The following is a 17,546-nucleotide window of genomic DNA, read 5'->3' as shown; positions in this document are numbered from 1 at the left end:
GCTAGAGCCTCCTCCTCCACAGGCCGCGGCCATCCGTCCCCGTCCCGCCCGCGGTCGGCAGCGGTTCAAACCGACACCCGCTCCGCGGTCCTCCCGCCCCAAAGACCTCCAGCACTGCCACTCATTGGCACAGTGGCCCCCCCGTCCCCACTCCCGCAATCCCAGGAAGAGCTAGCTTGCTTGCTTACTTACTTACTTGCTTGCTTGCTTGATGGCCTGCCTGCCTGCCCGCCCGCCCGCCCACACTCTCTCACTCACTCACTCACTCACGACGTGGCAAAACCCGACAGGGGCTACGGTCCCAAGGAGAGCGGGAGGGAAGAGGCGTTCAGCCCAGCAGAGGCAACTGCACGCCCAGCGAGAACGAGAAAAACCAAAACCCCAGCTGCCGGCCACATGCCACGGCCTGGCCTCGCTCCGGACACGCCCCTCATTCTCCCATTGGCCAGCCTGCCTATCGCCCCGCCCCGGACACACTCCCTCCTCCTCTCATTAGCCCGCCCGCCTACTATCTCGCCCCTATTGCCCCGGCCGTATCGCCTTTTACAGAATCGCAGAATGCCAGGGATTGGAAGGGACCTCGAAAGATCACCTAGTCCAAGCCCACGCGCGAGCAGGAGCCCCTCGCCCGCCCCGCCCCCTCCGCTACGTCGGGGCGGAGCGTCTGCGTCCGCAGGCAGATTTTTTTCACCCCGGAAACACCGAAACTCTGGGGATGGAGGGTGGGATGGCGAGGGATGGTGATTTGTCCCGCGGAAGTGACGCACGGCTCGGGGGGGGGGGAAGGGGAAGTATGGGGAAGTGGCGTAGGGGGCGGGAGTGGTCTGGGTGCATGGGAAGTGGTCGAGGGGCAGCGTTGACACTAATCGGGAGCAGCAGAGCCGGAGCAGGTGCCACCAGTCACCTCCGTGGTGCGAAAGCTGGGATTGTGTGGTGGCTGGAGCTGGCCTCACCTGGCGGGAGTGCGAACTCGGCACCAACCGTCTCCGCGGCTGACGGCTGCTGCCTACTCCAACTCTGGCCTGGGCGCCCGATTCCGCCCGTGTCCATAGGGAGAGCTTTGCTACCTTTGCTGTGGACCCGCTGAGCACTCGCGTGGCTCCGAACGGCAGCCCTGGCCATACTGTCTTTTCTCTATCGTTACACCAAGCTGGAAATGGCCCCGGTTGCTGTTAGGTATAAGTTACCCTAGTTGTGCACCGCAGTGTAAGGTACGTGGTTTTTAGAGTTTGGTCTGGGATATGCCAGTGAGAAGCTATAGTCAGATTATGTATTTTCATTCTCCTGAATTTTCACAACACAAACTTTGGCGTCCACCATATTCTGCAAGTTGTGGCACAGCAGCAGGAGTGTCTTTTTTGCAAAGCTCAGTTTAATACCAACACATTTTGCCTGTATTTTCTGCAGACAAATGTCTTAGAATTTTTTGTGATGACCAGAGGAACAATGGCTGGATTAGCTGAGCCCATACTTTCATAATTGCCACCAAGGAGGAAGAATTAGAAAAACGTAGAGGCTAACATCTTATTGCTGCCCTGGACCATAAAAAAACACAGGTACTCCTTAATCTAGGCATAACTTTCTTCATATGATCCCTAAGCTATGCAAGTCTCTGATTTACTAGACATAATAGTCTACTGGGAACAGCATTGTTCAAGTAAAGAATGCTCCTGAATTAAATATTGAATCAAATATCAGAAATCAGCTCCTTGGATATTGTTTTACTATTCCTAATGCTGCTGCCTATGCCAAAAGTTTACATATCAGCAGCCCACAGCTGCTTGTGACAAATCCTAGCAGCAGTGAAGCTTTGAAGTTTTTATATACCATGGTATGTACATATATATACAGAAACATGTATGTCTGAGCCACGTTCTGAAGTGTGCCATGAAAAGGCAGAAGGTGCAGAACTTCACACCATGGATGCCCATTTTAGAGCAAACGCACCTTCTCCTGAATTCAGCGCCTTTGGGTTATTTCCAGGTGACCCAAAGAAGAGTCATCAAAAGTACAGAAAACAGCATTGTGCACCCACAGGCTCAGTCCATATTGTGAGACTCTTTACATAGTGGTGGTGGCATCGAACAGATGAAGAAGGAGCCCTTGCTACCTCTAGTCATGTAAGGATTTCCACTGCTACTGCTAAACTGGCCATAGATGAGTCATAGAATCATAGAATAGTTTGGGTTGGAAGGGACCTTCAAAGGTCATTTAGTCCAACCCTGCTGCACTAAGCAGGGACGTCTTCAACTAGATCAGGGTGCTCAGAGCCCTGTCCAGCCTGGCCTTGAATCTCTCCAGGGATGGGGCATCTACCACCTCTCTGGGCAACCTGTTCCGGTATTTTACCACCCCCATTGTAAAAAATTTCTTCCACATGTTTAGCCTGAATCTCCCCTCCTTTAGTTTAAAACTGTTATCCCTTGTCCTATCACAACAGGCCCTGCTAAAAAGTCTGTCGCCATCTTTCTCGTAGGCCCCTTTTAAGTACTGAAAGGCTGCAATAAGATCTCCCCAAAGCATTTTCTTCTCCAGGCTGAACAACCTCAACTCTCTCAGCCTGTCCTCACAGGAGAGGTGTTCCAGCACTCTGATAATTTTCATGTCTCTCCTCTGGACCCTCTCCAGCAAGTCTTTCCTGTACAGAGCTGGATGCTGTGCTCCAGGTGGGGTTTCACCAGAGCAGAGTTGAAGGACAGAACAACCTCCCTCGAGCTGCTGGCTACACTCCTTTTGATGCAGCCCAAGATACAATTGGACTTCAGGGCTGCAAGTGCATATTGCTGGCTTGTGTCCAATCTTTCATCCACCAGTAGCCCTAAGTCCTCCTCCACTGGACTGCTCTCAGTCCCTTCATCCCCCAACTTGTATTGATACTGGGGCTTGTCCTGACCCAGGTCCAGGACCTTGCCCTTGACCTTATGAACCTCATGAGGTTAGCATGGGCCCACTTCTTGAGCTTGTCCGGGTCCCTCTGGATGGCATCCTGTCCCTCAGGCTTGTTAACCAAACCACTCAGCTTGGTGTCATCCAGAAACATGCTGGGGGTGCACTCAGTGTCTGAGAGAGACACAGACACTGTGTCATTGATGAAGATATTAAACAGTACTAGTCCCAATACAGAACCCTGAGGGACACTGCTCTTCATTGGTGTCCATCCAGACTTTGAGCCATTGACCACTACCCTCTGGATGTGAACATCCAGCCAGATACTCATCCGACAAATAGTCCACCCATCAAATCCATATCCTTCCAATTTAGAGAGAAGGATGTTGTGAGGGACCACGTCAAAGTGCACACAGACAACATCTATAGCCCTTCCTTGATCCACTGATGTAGTTACTCCATTGTAGAAGGCCATTAGATTGATCAGGCATGACTTATCTTCGGTGAAACCCTGCTAGCTGTCTTGAATCACCTCCCTGGCCTCCATATGCCTTAACATAGCTTCTAGGAGAATTTGTTCCATGATCTTCCCAGGCACAGATATGAGGATGAAAGTGATAATGAAATCATTCACGCATCCCAGTGTAATTTTAGAACACACAAATTTTCTTTTTGAAATGAGCAATAAAGAGGAAGAGTTGATACCCTGGTCCATTAAAAGTAGCCAAAATGCAGAGCTGGCCACCACTCCACATCAAGGACTCAAAGTGTATCTGTGTGTATATATTATATAGATATATCATTCTATCATTTGTGTAGGATACTGACATCTACTGAAATATTCCCTCCTTTCCAGAGAAGGAGGAAGGGAGAAGAATGCCCTGCAGTGTAAGAGAATTACAAGATATAGTTGGAAGGGGGAAGAGGATTGTCTGCTGTAGAACAGATTGTCTGGCAGGACTAAGCACAACGATGAAGGAAATAATGTGAAACTTGAGAAAAGCAGGAGGGCACATGGCTCTTAGGGTTAGTGTAGTGGGGAACAAGCACATTTCTGGTAGTGTCGAGAGAAAAAAAAAGTTCATGTGAAGAAGCTGAGATGTGGAATGGGAAATACAGGCACGGAAAAACAGCTGCGAACCTGCAAGTAAAGAGAATGGAATGTCATGACTGTAACCTCACTCTCCTCTCTCCCTGTGATGCATGGAGAATGTTAGCTGGTCAGGCTGTTTCCTTTGAGAATCCCAGAGGACATATTTTTGAAGTGTTTAGTGATCTTTGCAACTTTACATGCTATCTTGTCCCAATGAATGGGATGAGGGATGAGTTAACTCTGAACACGACACGCGCTCTGACTCAACAGATGAGATCAGGTGTGAGTTAACTCCAGGTAATTCTGTGCAGCAATGTGAAGTGAATGAGACAATCACTCTGGGGGTCCAATTCAATTATGAATTTACTAAAAGCACATGGTGGTATACAAATTACAGCAATCAGTGACTTGGCAAAAGTATGTTATAGTACCACAAAACTTATCAATACATTGACAGCAAAAGCCCTTCTAAAAACAGTGGATTGGCAACAATTAGTAACTGTAATGCAAAACTTAACAAGACTTTAGCAGTAGAACTTACAATGATATTACTTTATATACTTTATATATGTTTAAGAAAAAGGAAGAGAGAGAGAGAAGAGGACAACTAAGATATCAGAAAGAGAAAGGGAGAGAGAGAGACAGAGGCAGAGATGGAGAGTAAGATATCACCACTCCACAGGTACATCGGTCCCGCGGCAAACTCTGGAGAGGGGTAGTGTTGAAAATTTCACGCCGCCAACTTGTATCATACATGAGGTTGTTTTATAACTCAGTTCATTCACATGCAAGATAGGAGAAGGGGGTTCGTCTCTTCCCTCTGCTTGCTCTTCATGCTAATTAGGAAGACTCTTCTGGAAATGGGTCTGGGGTCTTCATGGTATTGACCAGAAGTGACTTGTCTTGCCCGTCAGGGGTAGCTTTTGGTTCATGGTTTCTTCTGGTAGTTCGTTGTCCGACAGATGGTTCATCTCTATCATCCCAATTAGGCCATGAGGCCTTTCACAGCAACAATGTTAATTGTCCTTATCTTCCAAGGTGTCTGCCTTCATGGCCATAAAACTTCGGGAAAAATAAGATGAGGTGTCATCTATCTCTTCCTCCCAAAGTAATAAAAACCAGAAGTTTAAGACATAACAAGGTGTTTGTTCTGCTAAGCATGGGGGGAGTGTTTCAAGGCTGTCACACATGCCTCGTGTGAAAATCTGGGGTGCTAAGATGTGCTTGCAATACCAGGTTTTCATAGAATGTAAATGAGAGCTAAGCCACCACTGAGCATTTGCTTGGTTTGTATTTATTCCAAATTGTCAGGAGAGTAGAGATTATGGGACGTAACGAAATGCTATCAAAGGGGGTTGGGCTGGAGGCACAGGAAAGGATATTTTAAGGTATCAGATTAAACAAATGGCTCCAATATAGTCAAACTATGTCCCAAAGATAACCCCTTCAGGGATTTTGAACTGACTGAACTAGAGACCAAAAGGCAGGTCTGCATTTAAAAGATGACACATTTTTGTTTTAAGAACAGATGGTGATTGGATAGGGAATATTTGCTCTTCTGGACTATGAAAATAAACTTAGTTGATGCTATGCAATGAACAGTCACACGGCTATTATGTCTAAGAAAAGGTGGAACTACATCCCTTAAAACATGTGGAAGGTTCATCTTCCCTGCTGTATGTTGTAATGACCTTTTTTGTCCAGTGTCAACAGTGTCTCTCAGCCTGCTTGGAAGAGCTGTTCCCTTGGAAGCATAATCCCTGCAACTCTGTCTGTGGTAGGTACAAGCCTCTATAACAAGAGTTTTAGCTTGGTGTGGGCTAGATTCACCACTGGTATAACTCCAGTCTAATTAAGCCAAGAACTTATTTAGCTTGCTATCATTTTTCCATAACCTTCTTTTCACAGAGGACATGCCTCTGCCAACTCTCAGGCTGTGATTAGGGAAGAGTCTGGAAAGAACTGTTGACAACATGTTTGCAGAGTGCTTAATATCATTGAATATGATCTCTAAATATTTACATTTGGAGAAAGAGATTTGTTCTTTGCATAGTTTGCATGCTGGCATCTGCTAGGGTGAATAAATTACTAATAAAAATCACGTTATGAAAAAAAAATAGTCCATGCTGATTCTTTGCAGCTATTTTATAAGAGAAAATGGTATGATAAGGAAATACATTATTGAGAATTACATTTTCCCCAAAATTTCAGTGCTGGATTAGGCACTGTTGCTCTGTGGAACTGAGGCAGCAAACACTGCAGGAGTGCAGGTTTTTCCTAGCAAGGAACCCTAGGTTTACACAAGGGACATTTTAGTTGGGGCATGAGAGTCCTTCTCCAGCAGGACTAGCACCTGCAGCCAGCTATACAATGGCTCACTTTGGCATGACAGTCTTGAAGGGATTTGGCCACAGTTTCTTTCTGGTCTTGCATTTCTCCCAGCCCTGAATTCAGTTCCAGCAAATCATGAGTATGGGCAGTTCATGAAATTTTGAGTCTTTTCCAAGCATCTTCCTCAATCAAGGTTCTGCATGAGAATCTTGACTATCATTTTAAAACAACTTTGGTGTATGTGAGGAAACATCTGGAAATGTGAAACAAGTGCCAATCAAAGTGGAAATATGGATAAGCATATCTAAATTTCAGTGATTTAAACTCATATTTGAACAACCTTTTGGAAGGAAAAACACCAAAAAATAAAAGTTTCATTCCAAGCCAACAAGAGGGGGTGTGGAGGAGAGAAAAGAACAGGTTGCACCTTGGATAGCAGCATGGTGAATGTGATAAGACACAAGCTGAACACAGATATATGGAGCCTTGCAGAAGACTTAGCAAAAACAGCTAATACAACTCTGAGGTGAGTTAACAAGAGATCTCTGTTGGTATGGAGGAAAATATTTTATTGGATACTAAGAATTAGCTCTGAACTGGCAGAAGCCATGTAGATTGATCAGTCTTGAGGAAAGAAGAGACAGGACACAAAGCCAACAATTCAAACAAACTTCTTTTCTTGCCTTTTACTCTCATGAATCTTCCTTACTTGGAGGGAAAAAAATACAACTAGATGACTCGTCTCTCTATTTCCTTAGCTCCTTTCTTTGTGGGTAATAACCCAGTTCAGTAGCTGTTAGGTCCTTTCAGCCAGTAACCTTAGCCAGACATTTCACACCAAGAGAGAAAGAGCAAAAGGTGAGAAGGGAGTAGGTGACTTGGGAGCTCATTTCAAAGATCTGTGTATCTTAAAGAGCTGTATATAAGGGTATCACAGGAAAAGGAACCTGGGAATTATTCAGGGCTGACAACTGGCAATCAGATTGAGAGTCATGAGTCACATCTGTATGATAGGCACCTCTTTGGTACTTTACATGTATTCCATCAACAGTGAGAAATAACAGAGGACTCAACATCCCTGATATTGCAAAAGCACAGAAAAAAATCATAATCACATCAGGAAAGAAAAAACATTAAGCAAACAAGTATACTTGCAAGATTTGTTTATCAGTATGAAGCAGTATGGCCACGTGCCCCTTCTCATTTGGTCGTCAAAAAGAACCCAATTAGAGCAAGTTTAATCACTCCTGTCCAGAGAAAATATTCACAGCTGTTGCAGAAAACAGTGCAAACAAACCACTGATACAGCATGTGGTCCCTAGTTCCTCTTGAGGTGAAGCTGGCACCATGCTGTTTGAATTAATGAAGTGCTGAGTCCAGTCCTTCTAAACCCTGAGTGGTTGCACAATGCATTGAGCAACAACGTAACACACTGAAAAAAATCTGTCATTGCTGGCATATGATCAGAATGAGTGAGATATGTGGCCCTTGATTAATTAATGACTAAGTGCATCACCCGAGCCACATCAAACCTTCAGCAGACCAAGCAAGTTAGACAATGCTTCACACAGTTCACATAGTTACGCAAATGCTAAATAAAACTCCCTAGATTTTTAGCAGCTCACAAACCATTTCTAGTAGTTTTTATCTTACCTACAATAACATGTAACCTCTGGTTTAATAGACTAGAGAGCAGAGGGGGAAGTGAAAGCTGGAGTTCCTGCAAGAGACGGCTTCAAAGAAATAACTAAATTTCACAGGTCATATTCATGGATTGCAACCACAGCCTTCCCTTTGAAAGGGCTAAAGCCTCTAAAAGAACCAGGAAGACACTTGCTCACGGGGTATCTTCCACAAAGAAAGATGTTGCTCAGTTCTCTTGCTTACTGCAGTGATGTATTTCCTCTTTGGTGTTGGCAGGAGCAGCAGGTGGGCTTCAGAGATTATCTCAGTTCAGAAGTTCAATCAGCCGCTGAAAACTAACCTGGGAAATCATATAATTTGTATCCACTACACTGGTTCAGAAGCTGCCAAGACCAACTCCTCAGTTGCCCACCCACGGAGTACCAGATGAGGTCAGTTACTGCAGTTAGGCATTTCAGGAAGCTGCTGTCTGCTTTCAGTCTCCTGAATTATCACATACTAACGTTGCTGCAAAACACAGGATTATCCTTCCTGACTTCTGCTAGCTTTATGTCAACTGCTTGCTAGCTGCCAGGAGACATTACTCATCAAATGAGAATTAAAATTGTTGTTGGCCATATTTTTCACAGCTGGACTTTGACTGGTTTCATTTTGCTGAAGGTTAGTATTGTTGAGCTACTTTTTTCTTTTTGGTTCATGTCAAGTTTTATTTGAGCTGGTTGTTACTGCATGCACTGAGTGCTACTTGTCTGAATATGGAGGTACATATATGCCATTGGAGCTTTTACCTCTGGGCATACTGGTAATGTTGCTTCTCACATATCTCCGTTTTGCCTGAATGCATTGCTGCAGGTCACCTACCCCAGTACAAACGATCACATACACATACCATTTATTCCCAGCCCAGGAGGTAGACTGCAGTCTTAAAGCTGGTGGTAGAGCCCAAAGGCAAGAAGGCCTTGGGAGCATGGGATCCCAGCAGCTTTGGAGAGCTGAGAGGAGCAGTGACACTGTCTATACAAGTATGTCAGGAGGGTGTCAAGTGGAACTGTGGCTTGTTGGACCAGCTCCTGCCAGCAAGATGCAGGAAGACAGAGCATGACTGTATTAGTGATGGCCCAAGGGTTTGTTCAGGCTACAGGGGAAGAGAAGACTCATAGGCCAGATCTGCGGGTGAGAAGATGGACTGGTCTTCTGAAGGGAAATGAGCACTGCCATTTTATCCACACTTAGAACCTGTGTTACTGCACTACTGCCTCTACCAGCACTGAAACACACCTGAACAGTGTGAACAAAGAATGAGAGAGTGAGCTAATCATGGCGTTATTTCATCTCTCAAGATATCGTACATCTTAAATAAATTACCATGGCAAGAACATTTAGACCAGGGATGTCAAACTCATTTTCACTGGGGCTACATCAGCCTCATGGTTGCCTTCAAAGGGCTGAATATAATTTTAGGACTGTGTAATTGTTGGAGTAGTTACACATTTACAGACCTAAAACTACATTCAGCCCTTTGAAGGCAACCGTGAGGCTGATGTGGCCCCCAGTGAGAATAAGATTGACACCCCTGATTTAGACCATGTCTGCTGATCCTAGGCCTTACCATGCATCTTACACCTCACTGGTAAAGCAGCCACAGATCTGACACAGAAGAGATTCCCATTCCAAGTACTTATTTTTAATTCTCAATGATATATTTGTTGCTCTGGCTTCTGCAGAAACAGACCCCAGCTCTACTGGAGGGCAACAGGTCTTTGGGCCTTGCTCCTGCCACTGACAGTAGAGGAATCACTGCAGGAAGCAAGCCATAGCCTGGGTGTGAAAAGAGCAAAGAGGTAAGATTGTGGGCAGACACAGATGGGCCGTAAGTCTCTTTGTGTTCCCACTTTCTTCTCACACTGTGCCAGCTCGGTTCAAAGCTCCGTCATGCTGATGAAGCTCCCCAGTGTTTGTCGTGGTTTTGTTAAAAACAAGACTAGTTCTCTTTTACTGGATTTTCCTTTCAGCTAAGTTCTTTTAAGTAACTGCACTTTTCTGAATTTAGCTGCATGTTTTTTGAGATGCTGTTTGCTCCGGAGCTGATAAGGTAGCCAATGTATGTAGAAGAGGCCCATAGCTATAGCAGCCAAGGATACTGATAACATTTCACACGTCCCATAAGAGAGAGGAGCATATTTGCCAGGAGGGGCAGACAGAACAGGTGACTAAGATTGACCGAGTATTCCATCCCATACACGTCATACACCCTATAAAAATTGAAGATCATGAGTGTCTCGCTCTCTTCGACCATGGCCAGTATCTGAAGAGGACCCTACCTGTTGTGCCTGTGATCCCAGGCCTGGTTCCAGACCCTGCATTCCTGAATCCAGTTCCGGTTTACTGCAGGATCCATCCCAGGACTTCCGGGTACCTGCCCTGCAGCTGCTGGAGTGACGCCTACTCCACTGTGGGAGGGGGGAAATGCTGTGCTACCGCAGGAAATTCAAGATTGGTTTTATATATTTTATATTATTTTCTGTATTTATTAGTAGCATTAGTAAAGCATTTAAAACTTTTCCAATCTACAAGTCTCTCTTCCTTTTCCCCCTATTGCCTTTCCTTAGTGTAAAGGGCAGAGAATTAACAGAGAGCACCTGCCACACTTTATTGTCGCCCTGCAGTAAACAGTGACAGTGTTACAGGCAAGGGAGGAGGAGGGCACACTGCTGACGTATCTGCGGTGCATCCTCTCCAGTCCTCTGTCCCAGCAAAGCAGCGAAGCCTGCCACTGGGGAGGGAGGGAAGCATAGAGGTGTGGAAATTCTTCAGTTGCAAATTTGATGTACAATTGCATTTCCTCAGTTGGGGTACACTGAAGAGCTCACTGGCCCCAGAACACACTGGCTCCACTTACGTGTTGGTGTACAAAAACAAATGGGAACATTTGGGATCAAGAACTAGAGTGATCTGGAGGAGGAGGGCACTGCAAGTGATCCCTGAGTCTCTTTGCAAAGCATCACAGACCGTTTTTGAGAGCCTGCCTGGGTGTGTCCCAACCTATACCTACTCTGCCAGATCACCAGCAAAACGGTGGGGTGGGAGATCCAGTGACACTGTGTTTGAGCTATTTTGCTGTGGTTGTCTGTTTCTCTTCCCTCCCATCTTCTCCCATGAAATAATCAGCAGGTTTTAGCCTTGCAGGCATGCAGAGGGAGTCCAGCTGATCTTGTGGAGGCAGTAGTATCCTCCAAGCTGCTGGGGACTAGCAGTCTGAAGGAATCTTTTCCAGGGACACATTTAGAGTTGAAGCATAGAATTGAAAGAAAAAAACAAGCAGAGAAAAGGCAGGGAGGTGCAGTTTATTCCAGAAACATATAACACAGAGTCCAAGGTCTCAGTGTTTGTTTCTCACAGTATTTTAGGAAGAGGAGGTATTGTTTTGCAGAGGTTCTGAGTTCAAACAAACAAACAAACAAATCCAAACTACAAACATAAATACTCATCTCTGTGGAGGAGGGAAGAGTATAGAGTATAGGAAGAGTATACCACTCTCCGTCTCAAACTGAATTTCCACAGGCTGGCTCAGGAAATGGATGGCAAGTAAGAACATGGACAGAAAAAGTGCCTTGTTCAGCATCACAGCAGGCAATGAGATGCAATGGGATTTCTTGTGCCTGGCTGGCCTGGCAACTAGCCAGCCCAGGATAAGGCAAGAGAAGCCATGGTCTCACAGTGCTGGTTGCTTGCTTTCGCCTGAAAGAGTCTAGCAGTTGTGAAGCTAGAGAGAAGCATCTGCCTGGGTACCTCCATCTTTTTCCCTCTATGCCATCAAGTTACCAAAATCAGCTTGTTCAAAGGAAGAGAGAGGACACAGTCTGCTACCAACCCACTGTGTTCACTGACATGTTACAGCACACAGAGTTTGCAGCCTTCAGACATTCTATGCCCATTTTCTTGAAATCAGTGGTTCAGGTGACATGAAAGAAATTAGCAGAGGTAACTAACCTCTACCTCCTCTGATACAAAAGCTCAAAGGGTTCTAATGAAGACAAGACTGGCAGATTCAAAACATTCAGGAGGAGGCAGCTTTCACATGGTGTATAGTGATGCTGCGGAACTGCCCACAGCAGGATGTGATGGATACTGGACGAGAAATACCAAACAGGTTCAAGAAAGACAAATCCACCAGAACACAGAAGCCATACTTGGCTCAGGTAGTGACTAAACCATACAATGAGGCTGTGATAACCCTCAGAAGTTTGACTCTGGGCTTGTTCTGTTCTTAGGTCCCCCCTGACACTGACACTATGCACTGGTGGTGCATAGATACCACCAGAAGATCAGTTGCTGGTAAATAAGGACTGGATTAATTTTAATCAAACACAACAATATTTTGTTGAGAGTCCTCCTGTATATATTTCTAGGAAACCAAGTAACAATTGTATGTCAGAGAAGTTTCGTCTGTTTTATCGGTGATGAGGAGATGGAGAGGTGGTTCAGAGCAATTGGCTTTTGTTTCCATTCTGGGTCTTATCGTGTAAGGTATCTAAAGGAACCCCAGAAGATGTTTTGAGTTTGTACTGGGACTGTAAATTAGAGCACTAGAATATCAGAATTGTACAAATTACTAACTGGTAAAAAGACAAACCAAACCAAACCAAACCAAACAAAAAAAAAAACCAAAACACAAAAACCACAAAACAAACAAACAACAACAACAACAACAAAACTCTTCAATGCATTTGTTTTCCTTATTAGTATGGCTAACCAGCCTTCTCCAATATTTGATAATAACTCTAATTGTTCTAATTCATACTATTCTATTCTATTGTAGGTTGATTTGTAATGATAATGTTTAACAGAGAAATGACACATAAGTTATGACGGTCCACAGTGGGCATTCAAACTCACCAACAGAGTGCCTCCTTTTGACTTTGGAGGCAAGAAGTGAATGTACCACCACTCCAAAGTAGCCTGTCAGATCATGGCTGTGGTCACAGGGTGCATTGTGTGGCAGTTGCACATTCCCCTGAGATCCGGAGCCTTCAATGGGGCTGTTGATGGCTCTTTAGCATCTTTTGTGCCCCACTGTGCCTGTCCCCACTTACACACCTAGGGTGGTACCAAGGTGTTGTGAGTCGAATCCTTCCCTGTCCCAGGTCAGGGTGAGTTCCACCTCTACCAACTGGTGTGGCAGGAGGGGTGGGACCCTCAGTCAACTGACAGGGTCCTTAGCAAAGGAGGTGTCTAGAGTAGCTGCAAAGTTTCTGGACTATGTTGTAATACCCACAGCCACATCTGACCAGACTATAAAATGGGGTTCCCACCGAAGTCACCCTTTGAGTGGTCTTGGAGCTGTGGGTCTGTGAACTGGAGCCCTTTCCTTAGACTGGAACACTGTCTAAGGAGACTTCTGGGGACTGAGAGTGACTCACCTCTTCATTTGGGTGAGAGATTATTTACTGGATATATCCTTGAATAAGCCCTCACCTAACCCAGGCAAGCAATTATTTCTTTTGAGTACTGTGAAGTGAGAGGCCTTTAGTTTTCTTTCTTGTGAGTGACTACATGCACGTTGTGGATCCTGATTATTCTTATGTTATTGTACTCCAATAATCTCAACTGATATCTGAACCTGTATTTTATGTTGTTGGAGTGATAAATAACTGTATATAACCCTGTTTCTAGTCAGTTTGCTGGCTACACTTTTCCAGCTACAATTAAGTCTGTTTTGGAACTTGTTGCCCACCTAGAACTGACTTTCGAGTGCCTCCATGACAGAGATAAAGAAGGAGTCAAACTTCTTTCTGATGAGACTGGAGAGTAGTCATCTAAGAGAAAGAATAAAACTCGACAACTATTCACACCTCTGCAATAAACATATGCGAAGCAGCCCTGTTTTGGATAGGAGATGAACAGAACAATTGGCTGCCAGAGTAAAACTGCATTGTGATTGGGAATATACTCAAAAGAATTTATGTGTAACACCGTTGATATGGATTTATAGTGTTTATGAGTGGACTCAAGTGAAACAACATCTCCAGAGAGCATTCTCAGCTAATGTGCAAGGCCTGGTTCAGGATTTAGCCAGTGCCCTGCAAAAACAATTGCATAATTTGCAAGAATTAACACTGCAAGACATAATGGATGACATTTTCTAATAGCGTAAAGTGGTTAGGCCCACAACCATGGTTTTCAGGCCTCAATCTGCATATATGGGTTTTTGTGGGAACTGGATGTACTCGTATAATATTTTTCCTTGTAGTCCTCTGAATCATCTAGAGAATGATACAGAACATAAAGAAGAATGAAGCTAGGGTCTTTGCTGCATTCATTGTGAAAAGGGGGAGATGTGGGAATGGCAGGATGTTCAGTTCCAGATAAAGAGCCTTGGGACAGGTTATACAGAAGTATGTTTTTTATGAGTGTAAGGAGTGATAGCCCAGGCTAGGGAGAATGATATCTCGGGCCAGAAAACTGTCCCCGTATATATGATATGTGACTATTGGACCTGGGCGTGTGAATGAGTGGGTCAGAACGCCACCCACAAGATGTGCATGGGAACGTGACTGAAAACAGTCGTGAGTGTGGTGTGTTTGGAATAACATCTTTTGAAAAAAACATCCTGTCTAACCTCTTGGTCTAGGCCCATATCTATAAACCTATAAATTGAGAACAGTTAATAAAAGTCTGGCTCAGGTCTTCTCAGCTTTGCTCTCGCTGCTAACAAGAACTCTGTGTCTGTGCATCTCTGTCTGCATCTGTACACAGACATGGCCGCAACAGCTTCTGCAATTCTTTTTATTCAAAAATCTCACCAAGCTTTACCAACAGTAGTGAAGCAAGTCTCATTCCCTAGCACCTCTGAGAACCAGAAAGTAAGTTAACTTCATCCTGCAGTTTTCTGCTCTACTGTTCACAAGCTATCAAGATATAGCTAAAAATCATATAGCAACTGAAGAGTCACAAGTTAGAGGACCCTCAATTCAGCTCCTTGGATGAAAATAACTCTTTTTCTACAGCTTGTTCTGTCATGGCCATAATGACATAAAGCTTTACAAAGGTAAATTCCTAGACAGAAAATCTGACATCATGCAAGTCCTCAGTGGGATAGCTTACCAGACAGCACAAAACAATACAAACAGTTTCTCTACAGAGAGCCAAATGTGTCCTGCCAGGTTCTTTTTAAGTGATTAGTGCTGTATTTCATAGTGCACAGACCCCAACATTGCGATGTTGAAATGTGACAAGTGGCATTTTCTTGACAGGCAAGACTGATCTACAGATGAACCTTTAACTAAAATGGAAATTATGTGAAAAAGAAAGTAACAAAGACTTTCAACATTTTTGTACTTAAAATCTGAAATATGTTCTGTACCTTTCCATTTTTCCCTTGCCAGCAACCAGGGTTTACCAAATTTTAAATCCCACACTGTCCTGTCAGCATGCAAAATTTCTCCCCCTTGAATCAGATTCCCTACCCAACCCATAAGTGCAGGGGTGGACCTTGAGGTACCTGGGACAAGTGCTTGCCTTTGTGCTCATGTGCCATCATTTTTCCATCATTGTGCCAGGTCATATGAAAACAAGGTAATTTTAGGTACAGTGGGTGTAATTGTTACAAAAATAGTTGAATTGGCTATTATAGGCACAGTACTTTCTCTTGAAATAAACACGCTCTTCAGATACATTGTAGGATGCTACTAAATTTTAGGCAATTTTCCCAATCTGAATGTGTGGGAGTATGTGTGAGTGGGTTTAAAACAAACAAACAAACAAACAAAAACAAACAAACAAACAAAAAAACAACTTAAAATGCTTCGCAGCCCACCTCCTGATGTCTCATAGATCACAGATTAAGAATGGCTATTCTATATCAAACCATACCACTTTTTAGAATCCATCTCAAATTTCCTTTCTTGCTTAAAAACCTGTAAGGATAGCAACCAATAACAGATAAAATACCATAAGCCTTCAGATTGACTGAAAATAATAGTAAGTTTGGAACAGTCAATCTCCTAGGGATTTTCAGCCAATTGAACTAATCTGTGTTATGCAACATCTTTAGGTAAGTCCATACCAGCAAAAAAAATTGTTCAGCTTCAGAACCAATAATAAATATAAATAATTCTGTTAATTATTTTCAGCTTCTGAATCTCTTCTAATTTTCCTTTCCTGGGCATGCACTCAGATTTGTAGAGTTCATTTTTTCACCTTTTTCTACAACTGTGGGCAAGATGCAAGGAGCCACATCAGCCAGCCGATATCATGCAGCATGCCCTGCAAGCACTGGATCTGCTGTTGAATGCTGTGAGGAACTTACCATGTAGCCCGTGAGTCTGTTTAATGCCCAGATTGTCCTTCTGTTTAACACTCCAGACTGTCCTTCTGAAACACAATGGCATGTAGCTTCTTAGTCACATTTAACTCTGCGCGAAATGACTTACATCTTAACTTTCTAACATTTTCCCTTTCTACTTGAATGTTGGAGTGTGATATCTCAGCTCAGGCACTGTTCTTCCAAATAGCAGTTCTTTGCAGATATGTTTTTGACTATTCCACTTTACTTTGACTGTGCTATTGCTAGCAAGGGGTGGTTTGCAACCCTTCATTGGAAAATCCTTTTCAGTTTGACGCATTGTGCTACAATCCTAAAAACATCTCCTCATCACATGAGGAATCTTTTTCCTCACTCACTGTGCACATTTTCCTGTATTTTGTAAATGTTTTAATGGTGGCCTAGATCTGTTATAAGTTCTACATATTTCTTCCATCATTTCTGCTGATTGCCACACCATTGGTATTGTATTCTGCTTTCTGTTTTTCTGCCCTCAACAAAATTTCATTCTGTTAACTTTTTCCTAACCAATACAGCTATGTGAACTGGGTGATCTTTTCAGCACCCTTATCTTGTAATTATACTTGCATATGATCTTTTGACTTAGTGTATTCGTACTGGCCTTTCCCAGTGTCAGACTCACTAAAGTAGCTGTTTCTGAACTTCTTTATTGCTGTGCTTTATGCCCATCTGCTCAGTAAACTTTTAAATGTCCTATATTGATAGAAATAACCTCTTATCCCTGGGCAAATCTCTGTACTGTTTTGCCTTTTTTCCATGCTGTTACCTTGAGCCCTTTCCTCTCACATTTTGTACTGATGTTTTCTTGATGAGCAAGACAGATTTCAAGATAAAGCCTTCATGACAAAGCTATGCATGGAATAAGATTGAATAAATAAATAAATAAATAAATAAATAAATCTGCTCTAGATGCCAATTACACTGTCCCTGTGTTCTTTTCTTTGACATTTAGCAGCCTGGTGTTCTGAGAAACACACTGTACTGAACACCTCTTAAATCCTGCCCATACGCTACGACTGGATTTCTGCATAACATTTTATCAAACCCATGTATCTCATTAAATTTCAGGTTTTAGTGCAAACCCACAGCTTCACTAGATTTGCTGAAATCTGCTCACTTTCAGAAGCTTTTGGATTAGGTTTGACCAGAGTGGGGTGACTTCAGGTGGAAGTCATAAAAAATTTTGAAGTTTTCATTGGATTCTCTCACAATTTGACCCCAAAAGGTAAATTCTAAGATGAATCTGAA

At 43.7% G+C, this 17,546-nt stretch overlaps 1 protein-coding gene across 10 annotated transcripts in view; it reads right to left on the bottom strand.

The window, feature by feature from the left end:
- The window catches only part of C5H11orf24 (chromosome 5 C11orf24 homolog), a 29,993-nt gene extending 29,564 nt beyond the window's left edge, over positions 1–429 (bottom strand). For 2 of the 10 annotated variants that reach the window (XM_065839778.2, XM_065839782.2), the window contains exon 1: positions 263–429. The gene's annotated coding sequence lies outside the window, so the exon portion shown is untranslated. Of the gene's footprint in view, positions 1–192 lie in introns of all 10 variants that reach the window. The other 8 variants (XM_065839781.2, XM_065839783.2, XM_071809069.1 and 5 more) reach the window with 8 other exon arrangements.
- Positions 430–17,546: the final 17,117 nt, after the last annotated feature.

Source organism: Patagioenas fasciata, chromosome 5 (genome assembly GCF_037038585.1).
Source record: "Patagioenas fasciata isolate bPatFas1 chromosome 5, bPatFas1.hap1, whole genome shotgun sequence".
Taxonomy (NCBI): domain Eukaryota; kingdom Metazoa; phylum Chordata; class Aves; order Columbiformes; family Columbidae; genus Patagioenas; species Patagioenas fasciata.
Note: the sequence above shows the minus strand (reverse complement) of the source record. Positions and strands in the feature narration are given on the sequence as shown.